The sequence below is a fragment of the Nomascus leucogenys genome, unplaced genomic scaffold (assembly GCF_006542625.1).
Source record: "Nomascus leucogenys isolate Asia unplaced genomic scaffold, Asia_NLE_v1 001883F_21284_qpd_obj, whole genome shotgun sequence".
Classification (NCBI taxonomy): domain Eukaryota; kingdom Metazoa; phylum Chordata; class Mammalia; order Primates; family Hylobatidae; genus Nomascus; species Nomascus leucogenys.
In genome coordinates this window covers 1-19,423 of record NW_022097940.1, presented here as the reverse complement: position 1 = coordinate 19,423, position 19,423 = coordinate 1, and the positions used below count along the sequence as shown (strand labels likewise).

The 19,423-nt window shown below is 60.3% G+C and overlaps 1 pseudogene; it reads right to left on the bottom strand.

Annotated features, from left to right (window-relative positions):
* Positions 1-460: 460 nt before the first annotated feature.
* On the bottom strand, positions 461-19,420 carry LOC115834406 (annotated as a pseudogene).
* Between the last annotated feature and the right edge of the window lie 3 nt (positions 19,421-19,423).

The following is a 19,423-nucleotide window of genomic DNA, read 5'->3' as shown; positions in this document are numbered from 1 at the left end:
CCTGCTGGACTCTGTGAGTTTGGGGACTGAGTGCTCCCTGGCCGATGCCGTGCGTTTGGGGGCCGAGTGCTCCCTGCCGGACTCTGCGTTTGGGGGCCGAGTGCTCCCTGCCGGACTCTGTGCGTCTGGGGGCCGAGTACTCCCTGCTGGACTCTGTGCATTTGGGGCCGAGTGCTCCCTGCTGGACTCTGTGCGTTTGGGGGCCGAGTGCTCCCTGCCGGACTCTGCGTTTGGGGGCCGAGTGCTCCCTGCCGGACTCTGTGCGTCTGGGGGCCGAGTACTCCCTGCTGGACTCTGTGCATTTGGGGGCCGAGTGCTCCCTGCTGGACTCTGTGAGTTTGGGGGCTGAGTGCTCCCTGGGCGACGCCGTGCGTTTGGGGGCCGGGTCGTTGGTGTCTGCTGTGCCAGCCGCCCTTTTCTCTCCCCAGCCCCAGGGAAGGCCTGCGTCCTCGAAGCCCCCTCAGGCCCTGTGTAGGGTGTCCGAGATGCAGGTGCGGAGGCTGGTAGCACCGTGCAGGTCTTTCACGTGGCCCAGAAGCTGAAATGAAGTGAGGCTTCACAGAGCTTAACCCGTCTCCTCACCTGCCCTGAAGAGACGCGGGGTCATGTTCCGGACCGATTCATAAAGTGCAGGCCGGGAGGCGGCAGTAGATGAGCAAGGAGGAGCCCCAGGAAGGGCTCCGATGCCCAGAGGCTGGGGGAGGCTTCCCCTTGCGGCTCAGCTTGAGGCAGATGGTGGTGGGAGAGGTTCCCGGAGCTGATGCCACTGGGCCCCTCCTGTCATCCACCCTGGAGTCCTGGGGCTCTCGAGGCTGCAGCCCAGGTCGGGGCTGTGGGTCGCCGGCCCCACCTTGTGTCCAGAGCTCTGCAGGCCTCTCCTGCACCCAGGACTCCCCCGTCTAAGACCTCCTCTCCCTGCTGGCCAGGGAGGAGTTGCAGCTGCTCCTGACCCAGGATGGCACCGCTGGCCAGAAAGCCCGGACCAGGCTGCAGCGACCAGGCCCAGCCTGGACATGCTGGGCAGGCATTTCTGGTGTTTTCTTTCACCACAGAGCGAGGCTGCCCAAGGGCCCGGAGGCTGCGCCTGCCCCACGGGAGACACGGCCGAACGCAACCTGGTCACGAGCATGGAGGGGCCTCCTGTGAACCCATCACCCCGGCGACCATGAGAGAAAAGCCCTTCCCTGTCCCCAGACGTGGAGCCACCAGGGGCACCAGTGCAGACGAGCCTGTCCCCAGACGTGGAGCTCAGCCCGGGGAAGGGGCCCTGACCATCTTGACGGCCATGGGGTGGGGGCACCAGGACCAGCATCACCCTGGTGGGGGCTCTGGGCACACGGTGCCATCTGTCACCTGCAGTGACCAGGAAGCTCTGCTGGAAGGAGACCCCCTGCCCCACCCTGCAGTGCCGCGGCCTGGGACTCACCGGGCTCTGGGCGTCGGGCAGGGCCCCCGTCCGCCTGCTGCCGCCCCAGGTCCTTCATGTAGTTGTGGACGTCGGCCCCAAAGCAGTCGGCCTCGTAGAAGGCGCTGCACCAGCCGGGGCTGCAGCTCTGGAATCCGGCTGGGCCGGGAGACACGGCCGGGCCGACCCCCTGGACCTGGCCGGTCGGGTTACTGCCTCCGCGTCTGAGGCCCCGCCAGCTGGCCGTCTGTCCTCGCCAGCCTCAGGCTGCTGTGCTCTCTCGGCTTTTACGGACCTCTGAGGCCGAAACCCCACCTCAAAGTTTCCCCGTGAGAGTGCCTCCGAGTCCACATCCGACACCGAGGTGGGTGAGCAGGGGCCCTGCTGCTGGTCCTGGCCACGGCTGGCTTCTCTTTTCCTTGAAAGAAAGAGATGCGGGTTACGTGGACAGCAGCTCCGGTGGGCGGGGCCCGGGCAGGCTGTTAACGGGAGGCCGGTGGTGCTTGCACGCGTGACGCCCTTCTCTCTGCACCCACTACGGGCGCCCCCTGGGCATGGCTGCCGCCCCCAGTGCAGGGCAGATGCTGGGACCCTGAACTGCTGCACGGGGCCGGGTTACGGAGAGAGGCCTCTCCCCAGATGGAGCCCCACTCTGCGCCCCTCACTGCTTCCAAACTCGTACTCGCCCTGGGGTGGGGCCGGGCCCTGTCTTCGCTGGCTCCGCTATCAGGACTGTGTCCCTCTGCCCCCCAAGCTCTCCTCTTTTCTTCTGGAATTTAAAATGTGGTCCCCAGCTCTGTCCCTGCGGAAGCTTCCCTGTGCAGGGCTTTCCTGCCATCCAGCAGTGCACAGGCCTCATGCCCCAGCCTGCCTGCCTGGTCTCCGACTTGCTGGAATAGGAACTGGAGCCTTCACCAAGCCTGGCCACGACCACGGACAGCCTGAGGGTGACCACCACCACCTTGTCCCTAACATCTGCTGGCCGGACACTGGGACGTCCCCAGCCTGGCATTCATGTGCCCTGGGATCCCGGGGCTACCAAGCCAGGAGCCCAGCCCCAGGGTCTTTTGGCAGCAAGCCCGCTTCTGCCTTGTCACCAAAGCCCCGGCTCGCAGGCTCCCCTCTGCTTGGAGAGCGGATCCCACCTGGCTCCCGGTGGCTCCCACTGTCCAGTGGCGGGTGACAGAGGACCCCCCCACCTCCAAGGCCCTGGGCTCCTGCCCCCAGGAGAGGACGGCCTTTGGCTGGGCACCCCCGGGGCAAAGGTAGCGCCGCTGGAGCAGCGCAGTCCGAGGCTGCCGGGACCCTGGGCGCCCCCTGAATTGCAGAGAGCACAGAGGAGCCGCCCTGCAGAGCTCCTGCCGCGGGCGGGGCCTGCCCAGCACTTACCCAGGCGGTGCAGCGAGGGCCTCTTGCTGGACGGGGAGCGGGGGCTCCGGCTGCCCTCAAGCTGTGACCCAGCCTCCTCGGCCGTGCTGACAACGAGAATGCAGGTCAGTCCCCACCTCTGCCCACTGGGAGGAGGCCTCAGTCTCCACAGGGCGAGGCCCACAGGCCGACAGGTCTATGCGCAGCTCTCGCTGGAGGCGGCAGGAGCTCACTCCTCCCGGTCACTAAGGGGCACAGCAGCCGACGGGGTCCCTGGGGGGACTCTGGAGCAGCCTCTCAGTGCTGCGGGGCCGAGGAGGCTGGGGCTGGGATGGGTGCACTTGCTCACAGCTGTGTTTACTCCACACACAGGCGGAGGAGCTGCCCGGGCTACTGGCACCGCGTGGAGCTGTGAGCAAGGCAATGTGGGGTGGCCACTGCCCCACCCAACACAGCTCAGTGCTGGGCCCTGCGGGCCTGGGGCCACCTGTTTGGGGGTCTCTTCTCCTTGGGACCCTGACACTGGTCCCTCTGAGCAGGCAGCCCTGTGGCCACTACTGCCCAGGCCCCCTGCAGCCTCCCGGAGAGCCCCTGCCTCATATTCCCTACACGCCCTTTCTTCCTCCAGAAGAAACCCAGGCCCGATGGGAAAGCTGTGGGTAGGTGTCAGGCCCAAGGAGGGGCTGCTGGGACCCCCACCCGTCTCCACCAAGGGTGGCCCCTCTGGAGACGGCAGCGAGACGGAAGCCGAGGGTTGGGAGGGGAAGGCTGGGCCCGGGTCAGGGCAGCAGAGCCCGGGGACAGTGGGCGTCAGGGAGGGGCAAGGATGCAGGGCGGAGCTGGGCACCCACCTTGGGGAGGGCGACGCCTGCCCGTTGACCACCTTAAAGAGGTTCTGCAGCAACTTCTCATCCCAGTACAGGTCACAGAACTTCTCGGAAATGGCGCCGCAGAAAGTGGCAAAGGTGAGATCTTTTAAGGCGAAGATGTACTCCCCTGGTTTGCAAAACGATGGAGACAAGTGAGACAGCGGCAGGGCCGCTCGTCTGGTTCCCTTGTGGCTGATGAAACGGACAAGGCTGATCTCGGCCGGGGGCTGGGGGACGGGCGCGGGGCGGCCCCGCGACCCCTGTGGGGCTCTCCCTGGCCCCGGCCCCACGTACCCATGATCAGAGCCTCCAGCCCATTGTCCAGGTAGCCATCAAAGGCAAATTCCTCCTGGATGAGGCGTGTGGCCTCCTGCAGCGACGGACAGGCCATCCTCCCTGGGAGTGGTGAGGCGTCCACGCAGGGCAGACAGAGCCTCCGGTCTGCAGGCCGTGGCCTCTCTGGGACACTGTCTGGACTCTGGTCATCACGTTCCCCGGCAGGGGTGGCCCTGGGGCCCTCTTGCTCCTGGCTCGGGTGCTCGGTGGCCTTGCTTCGGGGGGCTTGGGCGGGTGGCGTGGGCCGTGGTGGGCTGCGGTGGGCCCCAGGGCGTCGGGCCTGAGGCCCCCAGAAGTGACTCCTGGTGGGATCTGCCCAGCCGGCCCTTGCTCTCCGGGCAGTGCAGATGCCTTCGGGGCGGGGCGGGGACTGGAGAGCTGGGAGCTGCCGATGAGGCCCCCTCTGGCTGGTTTGCTGGGGCCCGGGGTGGAGGGCAGGGGCAGCCCTGGGCTGAGTCACGCTGCACTGACTCTCCAAGAGGCTCTGGGGCTGCTCCCTGTGGCCCCGGACCAGGCACCGGCCCGTCAGGCATCTTCAGGCTGGGGGACCCAGCGTGGGCCTCCGGGGAGAGCTTCTCCTCACCTTCTCCCTCCCTCTGGCCGCCCCTCTCCTCGGACTCCTCCTGGGCCAAGGCAGGCTGGTCCCTAGGGAGGAGCAGAGCTCAGGAGGGGCTGCCTGCACCCGGGACCCAGCAGCTCCGGGTGTGGGGACGATGCTCACCTGGCCACGCTTACGTCCTGCGCGAGGACAATGGGCTTGAAGTGCGTGGCCTCGGAGATGAACGCTGCAGGCAGCTGGGTGGCTTCTTCACCGCAGGGGCACTGGCCGGGCACGGGCCCTGGCACAGCCACAAGCCCGGTGTCGCTGTTCACCGGCAGGAAGCCTGGGGACCCAGGGGCTGAGGGTGCAGGCGGGCGGAGTGGCCCCAGCACGTGCCGCACCACCGGCTCATCCCACCCAGTGCGTGGCTCCGTGTCCCCTCCCACATGGCCCTGGGGGCCTCGGAACGGGAGGGTGGGTGTCACTGGTGCTCCGGGGAGGGCCAGCAGGTGGGGACAGGCCAGAAAGACCAGGCCCCACCAGAAGCCTTGGAGGGGCCTGCTGAGGAGGGCTCAGTACGGGGGTGGGGTGGGCTCTGTGTGGACTCGGTGGGGGTCTCCAGATGTGGGCTTGGGAGGGCCAGCTGCTGGGAGACGGGAGTGAGAACCTGGAGCTGGAGCCTGAGGGACCGGGAGTTTTGGGAGAGATGGGGGCTGGCAGGGCTGGCAGGCTGGGCCGCGTGGGCCATGTTGGCCGAGCTCTGGACTTGCTGCCCGGGTTTCCGGGAGGCACCCGCCTGTGTCTGTCCATGCAGGGGTGGGGGCAGCTGTGGTGTGGGGTGCAGGGGCTGGTGGGGCAGCAGGGGCTGGTCAGGGCCCCACCTGGGCTGGGCTCTGGGGCTGGTGCCACACTGGGCTTCAATTCAACCACTGAGAAGGCGTTTTGGAGGCTGATGGTCTCTTCCTCCTGGTACACCTGGGGAGGAGGCGACAGCCCTGGGCCAGGTGACCACGGAGCTCCGCCAGCGCCGGCAACACCCACAGGGCGTCCCCCACCCACCCACCGGTGCCATGGAGCTTCCTGCTGCTCGGGAGGAGCCGGGCATGGGGGCCGCACGGCCTGAGCTCTGCGGCGGCTCTGCCTGGAGAGGGAGCCGTTGGGGCTCCTTTGCTTCCCAATCCAACCAGGTTTCCGTGGGTTCCGGACAGTGGGAGACGCCGGCACCACCCGAGACTCAGGGCCCACACTCCCAAAGCTCTCTGCGCCCGGGGTGGGTGCTGGGCCGCCATCCTTGGGGCCCTGCCCCGATCCTGATCTGGGTCCCTGGGGGCCACTGCGGGGCCTTCAGGAGATGGGACCCGAGTGTCCCCCTGCACCCCCAGACGCACCCACCCACAGCTCGGTGGTCAACAGAGACCCGGGTGTGGGGCTGCCAGGAGCGGCCAGGCAAGGGCAAGCGCGTCCAGGTGGGAGGAAGCTAGGAGCGGGGGGCGGGGATGGGGGGGAGGCGGCGGCCCAGCTGTTCTAGCCCCGCCCCACCTGGCAGATGGATGCTCTGAGGTGGGCAAGGATTTTCCGGCTGTCCATGCCTCGCTGCAGGAGGTAGCTGCCGCACACCTGGAGGGAGGAGACGTTCACACATCCCAACACGCCTCAGCCACGGCCGCACCGTCCCCATGTCACTGGGTCCCCATCTGAAAAAGCTCAGGGCCGCCAGGAGGGGTTTCCTGTTTGTTCTCATCGACACCCAACTACAGGCCCCGGAGAAGCCCTTCTTAGAGCGTTTCCTGAAAAGGGCTCAGTCGGCCACTGTCCCCTGGGCTCCCTGGGAGGGGCAGAATCCCAAACCCAACGTCGGCCACAGACCTGATGGCCTGGTCGCCTGGCCACTGGCAGCCCTTGGTCACGTTCGCCTGAGCCCTGCGCTCCCTGCCCCCGGCCACTCCTGTCCTTCCTTTGTAAGCCCAGGCCTTGTGCACGTGGGAACTGAGCTCAGCTTCCCAGCTCTCAGTAGTTACTGAATAAAATCTGCTTTCACTGCTAGCAGACGTCCAACCATGTCTAGATCTGATCCTCCCACTGCAGAGGAGGCCTGAGAGGCCCAGAGGGTCCGAGCAACCCGCCCAAGGCCACAGAGCAGTCGGGCGGAGACGGCTGGGCCCAGGTCCCCAACCCCATGGCCGTCTCCGCTCCCCCAGACACGGCTCCTCCCAGGAGGTCCTCCTGATCACGACACATCAGGGTTTGGCTCCTGCCCCACCTGCTGGTCCACTCGCTGGTCCCCCTGCTGGGTGTGGGCGCAGGTCCCAGCAGGAGTACGTTAGAACCCAGCCCCAAAGCCTGAGTCCAACAGGGACACCAGGCAGGGAGGGGCGGGGCTGGTGGGATCCTCGGAGGAGGTGGGGGTTTGGGGTGGGGGGTGGGGTGCAGAGGCCTCTCTCTGCTCCCCTCCAGCAAGGCCTAAGAGCAGGGGTCCGCATGTGGCCACAGGACACCCCTTGCCCCGCCCTGGACAAGCTGGAGAGAGCAGGCTCTGCAGGAGGATGGCCGTGGTGGGGAGCGGCAGAGACCCCCATGCTGTCCACCACATGGACGTGGCCACGACACAAAACCCACTCCCTTTCCCATGTGATGGCCGGGCTGACGTCTAGAAACAGGGACCTAGAAACAGAGCTGGTGGCCTCATCACCTGGACACTGGCAGCCCGTGCTCCTCCACCCCCAGTTCAGTGAGGGTGGCCACTGCCCACAGTCCTTGGACCCTGGGCTGGGGCCATGACCACGGTGTGGTTACCTTGATGGCCTCGGCCGCGGACGGCCGCTCCAGGGCGCTGCGCCTGGCCATGTCCAGGAGGAGGGTCTTGAGCCTGCGTGGCAGGGCCAGCTTGTGGTTGCGGGGGATGCTGAACTTGGCTGCGGCCCACAGGACGGCGGCCACACAGTACACAGAGGCCTGGGCGGGTGGGGAGAGAACAGTGGTGTCAACTGCAGGGCTGTGGACCACCATGCCCAGCAGACCTGCCCACCTCAGGCACCCTGAGGGGCACCAGGCACTGCCCCCACAGAGGGGCTCTCCTCACGAACCCTCCTCAGCACCTGTCGGGCCCCACCCTGGACTCCTGCATCTGCCTCCAGGTCGTGGTCTAGGAACCTGCGGGTCAAACTCTCCCCCGTGGTTCTGTTCGCGTTTTAAACACCGAAGGGTTGGAAGCCTCAACTGGACTTTCCTGCCTTCCACTCCCCTCACAAAGGCAGCAGCTCGAGGGTTTGAGAACTTGCCAGCACAGCCCCCACCTCATGGACCCCACTCCCGGGAGCCCCCGACTAGTGCCGTGCTGCTACATGCCTAACAACAGGCTCTCCGAGCGAACGCGCCGCCTGCGTGCAAAACTGAGTTCATCCGGCACGTTGCTACGTAAGGCATGCGCAGTGCACCATTTAATGCACGTTTTGTAAGTTCCACAGAGCCAGTTGATTCTCACTGAAGGCTTTGATTTTTACCCACGTTCATCCACAGTCCACTGCAATACACGAGTGCTTCTGACATGAGTGTTGGTTGATGTTTTCATTCATTTCAGTAAATGAGATGGAAGCGAAGCAGGACAGACCCATGCCGGAATTCAGGGCACCCCTCTGAGCGACGTCTTTGCTGAATCAGACGATCGTGGTTGATACCCTAAGACCATGTCCTCATCTCAATGGAGCGACGACAGACATGACACATTTTTAAGTTTAATCACATTATCCACGTGCTCTCCATCACTTCACTAAGTCCAGAAAGTCAACAGAACAAGACATTTGTAGCACTTGCTGCTTTCCCTGGTGTAAGACTCCCACGTGGCTGGCTTCCAGCTACCAATGCAGTGCCCTTGAGTGTGGAGCTGGGAAGAGGCAGCTCCCCTTTATAGAGTTTTCCACCATCCAGGCACAGCAGATGCAGACAGCCCCATGAGCATAGTAACAGCCAACTAGAGTCAGATAAGTAGGAAATTACCCATTTTGAGCACTCGTTACACTTTTAAAAATTAACCTTTTATTTTGTGATAATTGTAGATGACATAGTTTTAATAAATAATATAGAGAGAGCTCATGTACTTTGTACCCAGTTTCCACAATGGTAGCAGCTTGCAAAACTATAGTCCAATATCTCAGCCAGCACATCGCCATTGGCACAAAAAATCCTGGTTCACCATATGCTGCATTTTCATTTTCACTCAGTTCTATATGCTTTTAAAATTTCCTTGAAATTTTCTCTTTGACATATAGAGTATTTAGAATGTGTTGTTTCGTTTCCAAGTGTTTGGAAAATTTCCCTTTTATTTTTGTCACTGTGCTCAGAGAACACATTTGTATGACTTAAATTCTTTTAAATTTGTTGAGGTTTGCGTTATGGCTCAGGATTTCGTCTGCTTGGTGTATAGTCAGTGGGGCAATTGAGAAGAGTGTGGATTCTGCTGTTGTTGGGTGGAGTGTCCTTTCAATGTTGATCCAGCCCTGTTGATTGACAGTGTTGTTGAATTCCTTCATATTTTTACTGGTTTACAGTCTGATTGTTCTGTATCAAGTGTTCAGAGAGGGAAACTGCCATCTCCAACTATAATTGTGGATTCATCTGTTTCTCTATTAATCCTATCAGTTTTGCTTCACATATTCTGCAGCTCTGTTATTTGGTGCATATACGTTTAGGATTGCTATGTCTTCTTGGTGGATTGACCCTTTATTGTTATAGAATGTCCCTCTTTGTCTCTGGTAATTTTCTTTGCTCTGAAGTACACTTGACCTGATATTAATGCAGTCAATTTTGCTTTCTTTTTATCATTTTCATAAGATATCTTTTTCAACTCTTTTAACTTTCAACCTACTTATATTGTTTTATTTGAAGTGAGTTTCTGGTAGACAATACATGGTTAGGTCATGTTTCTAAACATTACTCTGTCAATCTTCCTTTCTTCTTCTCTTTCTCCTCCTTCCTTCTCCTTTTTCCTTCTTCTTATTCTTCTTCCTTCCTTCTCTTCTTTCTTCCTTCTTCCCCTTTATTTTTTTAAGAGACAGGGTCTCATTCTTGTCACCCTGGCTGGAGTGCAATGGCTGTATCTGGGCTCACTGCAGCCTCCGCCTCCCAGGTTCCAGTGATTCTCCTGCCTCAGCCTCCCAAGTAGCTGGGATTATAGGCACCCACCACCACGCCTGGCTAATTTTTGTATTTTTAGTCGAGACAGGGTTTTGCCATCTTGGCCAGGCTGGTCTCAAACTCCTGAGCTCAGGTGATCCACCTGCCTCAGCCTCCCAAAGTGTTGGGATTACAGGCCTGAGCCCACTGCGCCCCGCCGGTTTCCTTAATTTCTAAAGGATATTTTTGCTGGAAATAGGTTTCTGGGTTTAAAGTTCTTTCAGCACTTAAAAAATGCTATGCACTTCCTCTACAGTTACTGATGAGAAATCTGGTCATTTGAACTGCTTTTCCCCCCATATGTATATATGTAAGCTGCTGTTTCTCTCTCTTCTTCTTGGTTTTTATTTTTATTTTTTCGGAGAGGGGAGGGTTAGTATTCAGAGGTTTGACTATGATGTGTCCTGGTGTGGATTTCTTTGCATTGATCATGTTCGGGGTTTTCTCACCTTCTTAAATCTGTAGGCTTATGTGTCTTGCCATAATTTGGAAGTTTTCAGCCATTATTTCTTTGAGTACTTTTTATGCCCCACCCTCCTTCTCTTCTCTTTCCAGGATTTTGATGACATGGATATTAGATCTTTTATTATAGTCCCACAAGCTTCTCAGGCTCTGTTCAATTCTTTTGGTCTATTTTCTCTTTGTTGTCCAAACTTTGTAATTTCTATTGTCTCCATTTCACCAATTCTTTCCTCTGCCCTCTCTATTCTGCTATTAAGCCCATTCATTGAGTTTTTAAAAAAATCAGCTCTAAAATTTCCATTAGCTTTTTCTTTTTATTTTCTATTTCTTGGTTGAAACTTTCTATTTCTTTGCTGAGACTTTTTCATTTGTTTCAAGCATGTTTGCAATTGCCCAATGAAGCATTTTTATGATGGTTGCTTTAAAAATTTTAAAGTCATTTTTAACATTTCTGTCATCTCCAGGTTGGTATCTATCGGTTGCCTTTTTTCATTCAGTTTGACATCTTCCTGATTCTTGGTATCATAAGTCCTTTCCCTATTGCTTGATTTTGTCAGCTCTGTCAAAGATCAGATGGTTGTAGGTGTGCAGCCTTATTTCTGGGCTCTTTATTCTCTTCCATTGGTCTATATGTCTGTTTTTGTACCAGTGCCATGCTGTTTGGGTTACTGTGGCCTTGTAGTATAGTTTGAAGTTGGGTAACGTGATGCCTCTGGCTTTGTTCTTTTCACTTAAAATTGCTTTGGCTATTTCAGCTCTTTTTTGGTTCCATATGAATTTTAGAATAGTTTTCTCTAATGCTGTGAAAAATGACATTGGTAGTTTGATAGCGACAGCACTGACTCTACGGATTGCTTTGGGCAGTGTAGCCATTTTACCAACACTGATCCTGCCCATCTGTGAGCATGGGATGCGTTTCCACTTGCTGGTGCAGTCTCCAGTTCCTTTCAGCCATGTTTTCCAGCTGTCCTTGCAGGACAGGCTGCAGGGAAGGAAGGTCCTGGCTCCCGCTCACTTTCTCTGAGGCCACCTGGGGCCAGGGCGGGCACTGGGCACTTCTCTGCAGTCTCACAAGGATGAGTCCAGGCTCCAGGCTCGGCCCTTGCTGGGCGGGGCCGCAGTGCTCCCGTGGGGTTTGGCTGGTGCAGAGCAGGGGGTGTAAATGCATCTGGTCCTCCCTGGTCCTCTGATTACAGACCCAGGCTTTTGTTGGGGCTTTGTTTTATTTACTTATTTTTTGAGACTGAGTCTCACTCTGTCAACCAAGCTGGAGTGCAGTGGTACCATCTTCGCTGACTGCAACCTCTGCCTCCTGGGTTCAAGCTCCTGCCTCAGCCTCCCGAGTAGCTGGGATTAGAGGTGCACACAACCACCCCTGGCTAATTTTTGTATTTTTAGTAGAGATGTGGTTTCACCATGTTGGCCAGGGTGGTCTCGAACTCCTAACGTCAGGTGATCCGTCTGCCTCAGCCTCCCAAAGTGCTGGGATTACAGGCGTGAGCCACCACACCTGGCCCTGTTGGGGTATTTATTTTTTTGAGACAGGGTCTCGCTCTGTCATCCAGGCTGGAGTGTAGTAGCATGATCTTGGCTCACTGCAACCTCCTGGGTTCAAACAATCCTCCCACCTCAGCCTCCCGAGTAGCTGGGATTACAGGGGTGCACCACCACACCTGGCTGGAATTACAGGCGCCCGCCACCACATCTGGCTAATTTTTGTATTTTTAGTAGAGATGGGGTTTCACCATGTTGCCCAGGCTGGTCTCGAGCTCCTGGACTCAAGTGATCTGCCCGCCTCGGCCTCCAAAATTGCTGGAATTACAGGTGTGAGTCACCATGCCTGGCCAATTGGGGCTTAAATTCTCTTTTATTACTCCAAAAAGCTTCATTTTTTCTTAGTTTTCTGACTCTGTGCTTGCGCCTCAACACTTTCCCAGCGATTTTCGTTCCTTGAAGGGGAAAGCACTGCATCCTACAGGAACACGCACAGTGCACACAGAACCACTGCAGCCTCATGGACGTGGTTTTTGTTTGAGACAATCTCGTAAGAGCTTCAGGTCTCACAGCATCAACCCCCTGAGGTCGGCCTGGGCCACCTGCAGATGACGGTGCTTTCCCAGCCTTCTTGGTGTAAAGGTGAACGATCTATTGCTGGGGTTCGGGACAGCCTCTTTTCGTTACAGGCTAGACTGCAGGAAAGCCTTCGATGGTTTGGCAAATGGTGGGCCATTCCGGGTTTCTCTAAACAACATCCCCAGAAGATGAAAAAGCACGGCTTTTAGTGTGTGTGCCCATTGGTTTTTCCCAGTTGCTGGCTTCTTTACCTCCAAGTCTCAATATATGAGGCAGAAGGAAAACCCAGGGCACTCACGGCTGCCTTGTTCCTTGGTCCAGAGGCCCCTCGCCGGCTGCTGTCTCCTCCCCCTGCAGGTGGCCTGGTGCTTGTTTTTTGCACAGTGTGCAGGGTGCTTACTTCAGGGTGCTTACTGCAGGGTGCTTAGTGCAGGGTGTTTAGTGCAGGGTGTTTAATGCAGGGTGGTTAGTGCAGGGTGCTTATTGCAGGGTGTTTGTTTACTGCAGGGTGCTTAGTGCAGGGTGCTTAGTGCTCTTCCTTGGTGGGAGAAGCGGGAAGTGCACATTTCTATCATTCCTGAGTGGAAGTTTTACCTTGATTTTGAATGTAATTTATTTAATTGTATTTAAATTTGTATAATTTAAATTTTAAGAATGCTCATGTTTCACAGGTGCCTTATACACCATCCCTGGATGTTTAGCCCTTGATTCTCGTGAACCAGGAGGCACAGCTCTAGTGGCACATGGCCAGTGCCGTCCACACCAAGCCCTGTCTTGGTGCCCTGGCCAGAAGCCACGGCCCTGCTGGCAGATACTGCCTGTGGCCGCCTGGCCAGGGAGGGCTGCCCTGACTCCCTCGAGTCCTGAATGGGGGGCTGCTGGACAGATGGGGGACGTGGCACCCCCGAGGGCTGGGGGCAGGGCTGGGGCAGGGTGGGGAGGGCCCAGGTACCTTTTCAGTTACCAGCCTCTCTTCTGCCAGCTCGGGGAGCCAGAAAGAAACGAGTCATAGGAACCTAAGAGAAAAACCCGGCTGAGCTTTCCTCACCCCTGGCGAGCCGCTGCTGGACTCGGCCCTGAGGGGGACCCCACACACTCACCGTTGGCAGGGGGTGGCTGGAAGAGCACACGCCCGTCCTCAGCAACCAGCACAGAGTCCAGACACAGGTAGGCTGTGGCAGAGCTTGGGTCAGGGCGGGTCTGCGTGCTGCCTGCACTTGGGGCTGGCTGGGGGGAAGGAGCTGCAGAGCCTCGGTCAGGCCGGGCAGCCCCCAGCCTCCCCACTGCAAGGGCGCGCACCTGCCAATGCACGCACAGGGCCTGCCCCCAGCCCCCGGGGTCCTCGGAGCTGCCTCCTCCCGGCCCTCCCCATGGGTAGCGCTGCCCCAGCTGACACAGTGGCTGCAGCGGCACATCCGCGGCTGAAAGGGAGCGAGCGGCAGGGAGAACACGGTAACTTGAAGCCCCCGTGTCACAGGCCCCGTCCCGAGTCAGGGCCCACGGAGCAGCCACGGGCTCATGGTGGATGGACACTGGAGCCAGGTGCGTCTCCGACGGCCTCTCCCCCAGCCCTTTCAGATGCTGCCCTCATCACCCCCAGGACGTTTTTTACATCGCAGATGCACCGTCCGTCTGCCCTGATGTCTGGCAGGGCTGGGCTTTGACCGGGCAGACCCGTGCAATGCTCAAGATCCCCTCCCCACTCCAAAGCCAACTGCTGCCTCCCTGGGGACAATGTCACCGTGTTTGAGAATGTGTGGTGAGAGCCACGGCAAGGTCCCGTTCCTCTTTACGGCAGGGTTACCGGTTTCAAGGCCACCTTGCAGGCATCTGTCCCCACACCTCCCTCAGTGCTGCAACCCAGGACCCACAAGGTGCTCCAGACGGGAGCCGCCTGCTCTGTTCACCGGAGACACTGTCCGGGCTGCCCCTGGGTCCCTTGGTTCAGGTGGGGGCCAGTTATGCACGGGATGGCGGGGTGGGACGGCAGGGGGGATGGGACGGCGGGGGGTGGGGACGGTGGGTGGGGGGTGGGATGGCGGGGGGTGGGGGTGGATGGTGGGGAGGATGGGACGGGGGGTGGGACAGCGGGGGGGTGGGGGATGGGATGGGGGTGGGACAGTGGGGGGTGGGGATGGTGGTGGGGATGGGGATGGTGGGGGGGATGGGCGGGGGGGGGGACAGTGGGAGGGGTGGGGGATGGGAATGGGGGGTGGGACAGCGGGGGGGGTGGGACAGCGGGGGGTGGGGGGATGGGATGGGGTGGGACAGTGGGGGGGTGGGGACGGCGGTGGGGGGTGGGGGATGGCGGGGGGTGGGGACGGTAGGGGGGATGGGATGGGGGTGGGACGGCTGGGGGTGTGGGACAGTAGGGGGCAGGGGTGGGACAGTGGGGGGGGATGGGATGGGGGGCCGCATCACCTGGGTGCTCAGGGTGTGTCTGCAGTGCGCGGAGGCAGGCCAGGCACAGGGCCCACAGCTCGTACTCCCGGAAGGGCCGTCCCAGCTGGGACAGGAGGTCCTGCAGGGACACCCACTGTGGGCAGGAGAGCGGTGAGGTCAGTGTGGACACCACTTGCCAGGGCCCGCTGCCTGGAGAGGCATGTCCGGGGGACAGGCCAGGGTGAGGCCCACTCGGCCCTTGAGCAGGCGCCCCCCACACCTGACAGAAGGGCTGGGGAGATCCCTAGGTCAACTCCAGCATGTGGGGGCCGTGGGGGAGACTGGGGGCCCTTGGCCCTGTGCATGGGAACGTCCCACGGTGCAGCCACTGCAGACGACAGCGCTGCTGTTTCCTCAAAAGCTCAACATACACCTCCCAGGTGACAGCAGTTCCACGCGGCCACATTCCCCGAGGACCTGAGGGCAGGGCCCACACATATGTGCACACCCATGTTCGCAGCAGCACGGCTCGAAATAGCCAATGCGGGGAGCACCCAGGCATCCACGGACGGACGCAGGGGCCGTGTGGACAGCGCTTGGCCTCGGGACGGGGATGGGGGGCTTCTCACGCAGGCTCCCCGGGGAGGAGCCATGAGGACAGCAGGCTCAGTGAAGAGGTCAGACACACAGCTCTGTCCATCCCACTCCCGCGAGGCCCCGGGATGGAGCTCATGGAGGTAGGGGCAGGACGGGGTGCAGGGGCCGGGCTCGGGGTTGGGGTTTCGTGTGGGCTGGTGGGGACAGCTGCACAACAGCGTGAACATACACGACGCCGCTGGAGGCTATGCTCTTGCAGAGGGTTAAGGTGGTGGCTTTTGTTGGGTGCATTTTCTCACGTACACACACACCCTGACCCCAGGAATGTGTTCAGCCTGGGAGGCTACTCTCCACTCCAAGCCCTCATGGATAGCTGGGACCAAAGTCCACCCTCCAACAGGTGGCTCGGCCCCCTGTGCCTCTGTGTGCCCTTCTGGAAGGGTAGGCTGTTGTGCGTGGGAAGGCGTGCCGCAGGGAAGAGCAGTGGGAGAGTGGTGGAGGTGACGGGGCATACGTGCTCAGGATGTGCAGAAAAGCCTGAGCCACAGATGGCCTGCGCCCTTGTCCTTCAGGTCAACAAGGCCTGTGGGACAGGTAGCTTGAGGGCATCCCCGTCCCTGGGCCAGGCGCTGCCTGGCAGATGGACTTGTGTGCTGGCCACTGGCTTCAGGTGCCCATTGCCCTGAGGAGCTCACGGGGACACAGCTGGGGGTGGCACACTGAGGAGCCAGGGGAGGGGCAATGTACTTGGCCAGGCCTTGGCCCAAGTGTCTTCAGCTGGACAGAGGGGCGGACAGGCCAGCCCCCCAGAACACTGGGCTCCAAATGCATCCTCCCATCCTTCACGAGAGCAGCTGACTGGGGGCAGCACCAGGCTGGGGAGGCCCATCCTGCATGGAGGCCACGGCTGGGCAGCTGCACCACATCCCTGTGTCCCCGCGGAGGTGGCCAGTACCAGACACCGACCAAACCCCGCAGATGAGCAAGCTCAACCCACAGCTTTGGTTTTTAACTTTTAAAAACCATCAGAACAGGAAAATGAGGAAGGCTGTGAGCCTCAGGACTGGGGAGACGGAGCCCCTGAAATGACATCACGGAGCCGGGGCTGCTGGCCTCACTTCCCGGAAGAAAATTAACCCTCAGGACGGCCGTGTGGGGCCTGTGTGAGGAGCTGGGGCAGGGCTGAGGAGGCGGCTGCTTTCTGGGTCGTCCAGAGGCAAACGTCCCCTGAGAGGCCACGCCTGGGTGACAGCAAATCGACCAGCCGCAGCCACAGCTTCCTTCAGAAACGGGGCAGCTCAATGAAAATGTCTTAATTATGGAGCGAGGGTGAAGGTTAATCCCTCTGTGTTAAACAAAGCGTTTGCGTCTGTGGAGAGGCCCCCAGCCCCGGATCACTGACCGGACCGCCCTCCACCCACACGCAAGACCCCGGGCACCCCACCTGCTCCGCAGCTGCCACTTTCCGGCTGCCCGGCTCCTTCCGGAATCTCTCCTCTCATCATCCCCGGGAGTCTGGGCTTCACCACTAGCATTTGGAGGGTCTGCAGGGCCAGGGTGGGGGGTTCTGGCCTCTGCTGGCCCCTGGCTGGGGTGTGAAGTCTCGGGCTGTCCTGGACTGCCAGGCCACCCCAGGGCCCCTGTCTGCGCTGCGGCCTGCACAGGGAAACCCCTCCCAGCTGGTGTTCTGGCTCCTGCTCCGGCCACAGCCTGCATTTGGGGCTGAGCTGGAAACTAGAAATGCATTTTTTTCCCTGTCCAGGAAGGCCTTCCTGGGGTCTGGAGAGAATAATTCGATATGGGGCAGCTGGCTTTCCCCGCGGGTCCAGTGGCAGGCAGAGGGTGGCCTCGGGGCTGTCGGACAACAGCCTGGGGAACGTCTGCACCTTCCGCAGGCGGCTTCTCCTCAGTGCGTCTCTGTCAGCTCCCCGAGGGTGCGCTCGGCATCCAAGACCGAGGCCGGCCAGCCCCTCCCGGCTGTGGCTCTCGCCATTTCTCACCGGGGTGGACAGCAGAGCCTTGGGTGGGGAGGCTCTGGGGCCCCGGCTGGTCTCAGACTCTGGCCTTCAGGGGTTGGCAGAACCTCCGGTCAGTGCTAGGGTCCCCCAGGCGGCCTCCTGGGCCCAGCGTTTCCTGGGGCAGGTCTCTCCCCGCCAGCCTGCTCTCGCTGGACATCTGGGCACAAGCAAGATGTGGTCACAGCTGGGTGCCCCCTCCCGCCTCTTCTCTGACCTCTCCCGCCCCTCTTCTCTGACCTCTCCCATCCCTCCCTTCTGCTCCGGATCACAGACCCCAGCGCAGGCTCTCATCCCTGCTGGGCGCCCTCCCCGCTGCCCTCCCTTCCCCCTCCCCTTCCCTCCCCTCCCCCTCCCCTCCCCCTGCCGTCCCTCCCTCCCCCCTCCTCCCTTCCTCCCCCTTCCCCTCCCCTCCCCTCCCCTCCTCCTTCCTCCCCTCCCCCCTCCCCTCCCCCCCCTCCCCTCCCCCCCCTCCCCCTCCCCTCCCTCCCCCTCCCCTCCCCCTCCTCCACTCCCCCTCCTCCACTCCCCTCCCCCCTCCCTCCCTCCCCCCCCCTCCCCTTCCCCCCCCTCCCCCCTTCCCCCCCTTCCCGATCACAGACCCCAGGGCAGGCTCTCACAGGAGGGAGCTCCCACCTTCTTCTCCTGCCCACTCATCACCTCATCCTGGCTAACTGGAGGCTGGGCTGCCTCTCCCCCAGGCCAGGCGGGGCTTCCCGCTGGGGCTTCCTGTGGGAGCCTGGGCCTAATTATCTCATCCAAAGGCACGTCATTTTCCTCGAGGATTACACACGTGAGTCCCCACAGGAACAACCTGGATGATGTGGCTGTGGCCGTCAGCGGCCACCTCCCACACTCAGCGTTGCTCTCTCTCTGCTGTGCGTGGCTCTGTTCTGCCCACTCCACACTGCCCACCCACACTGCCCACTCCACACTGCCTACTCCACACTGCCCACCCCACACTGCCCACTCCACACTGCACACACTGCCTACCCCACACTGCACCCTCCCGCAGCAGCACAAACCCTGAGCTGCAAACGTGCTCACTCAGCAGGGAGGACCCTGCCGGCCACCGTGAAGCTCTTTGCGGCCGTGCCCTGGCCACCATCCTGAGGCCCCGCAGGGCTCTGTGCTGCAGGCAGCGATGCTGATGCAGACACGGCCTCTGTTCAAAGGCGGCCTGAGAGACGCCAGAATACGTGTGAGCCCCGAACACCCCAGATGCTGTGGCTGCAGCTCTGTAACGTACCCATGGCACCCCTGGTGGGGGCAGGTGAAAATCAGTTGTGAAACATTAACGCATCCATTTATTGAAATGCCCACGAGACTACACCCAGATGTCTGGCACCAATGCCACACTGGCACCAACGCCACGGATTTCTGAAGCTGAGCCTGAGTCACCTCTGCCTGTGTGGGTGCCTGCAAGGCTGGCACAGGCAACACGATGTGCATGAGAGTGTGGAAATGGGTGTGTGCACAGGACCAGCATGTTTGCGTGTCTGACCACGTGTGAGGCAGTGGACGTGGTAGGCATGAGAGCGGGCGTGTAATGTGTGCACTGTGGTGTGGGCGTGTGCAGTGTGAACAGGCATGCCTGAATTTGCATGTGTGTGACTGTGAGCCAGTGTGAATATGTGTGTACGGGGCACGTGATCTATTTGAACACTCGTGTGTGACTCTGTGTGAGTACACGAGTGTGTGTGATCTCTGAATGCGTGAGTGGGTGTGTGCAGTGTGTGTGCATGGGTGTGTGCAGTGTGTGCATGGGTGTGTGCAGTGTGTGTGCAGCACGTGTGCATGGGTGTGTAGCATGTGTGTGCATGGGTGTGCAGTGTGCATGGGTGTGTGTGGAGTGTGTGTGCATGTGTGTGTGCATGGGTGTGTGCAGTGTGTGCATGGGTGTGTGCAGTGTGTGTGTGCAGCACGTGTGTGCATGGGTGTGTAGCATGTGTGTGCATGGGCGTGCAGTGTGCATGGGTGTGTGGTGTGCATGGGTGTGTGTGCGCAGCATGTGCATGTGTGCATACATGGCACACAGGTATATGTGCACGCACAAGGATACATGCGTGTGGGTTCAAGAGCTCACCCTGCAGCGCTCCGAAGGACTCGATGGAGAGGACCCTCCTCCCCACAGCAGAGAGGCTCCGGCACACGCGACAGGAGGACGTGAGCTGCAGCTTCTCTTCACACAGTGCGATGATGCTCT